We start from the raw sequence: 484 nt of genomic DNA on the forward strand, positions 1-484 counted from the left end.
ATGTTTAGCGTCGATGGGCTGTCTCCTTTTTGTTTATGTTTGGGGTGTATAGGCAGCTCTGCTGCATTTAATTTATTTTTTTGTCTCTCTTCTTGTTTTCTTTCTTTTTATAATATAAAAATTAATAAATGTTTATCTATAGACAAAATAAATACACATAGAGGTAATATATATTATATACTTTTTTTTTGTTTTAGTTTTTTTTGTTTTGTTTTGTTTTATTTTATTTTGTTTTGTTTTATTTTATTTTATTTTATTTTATTTTATTTTATTTTATTCTTTTTGTTTTTAGTTTTATTATTTTTGTTATTTTTTTGTTTTTTATTTCTTCGTGATTCATTACGTTTATTTATATATTTATATAAATATAAATATTTATTTATTTATTTATATTATTTATTTATTTTATTTATTTATTTTATTTATTTATTTGTTTTGATTCATTCATTTATCTATTTATTTATTTTATTTATTTATTTATTTT

The sequence above is a fragment of the Eimeria mitis genome, genomic scaffold (genome assembly GCF_000499745.2).
Source record: "Eimeria mitis Houghton genomic scaffold, Emh_scaff2071, whole genome shotgun sequence".
NCBI lineage: Eukaryota > Apicomplexa > Conoidasida > Eucoccidiorida > Eimeriidae > Eimeria > Eimeria mitis.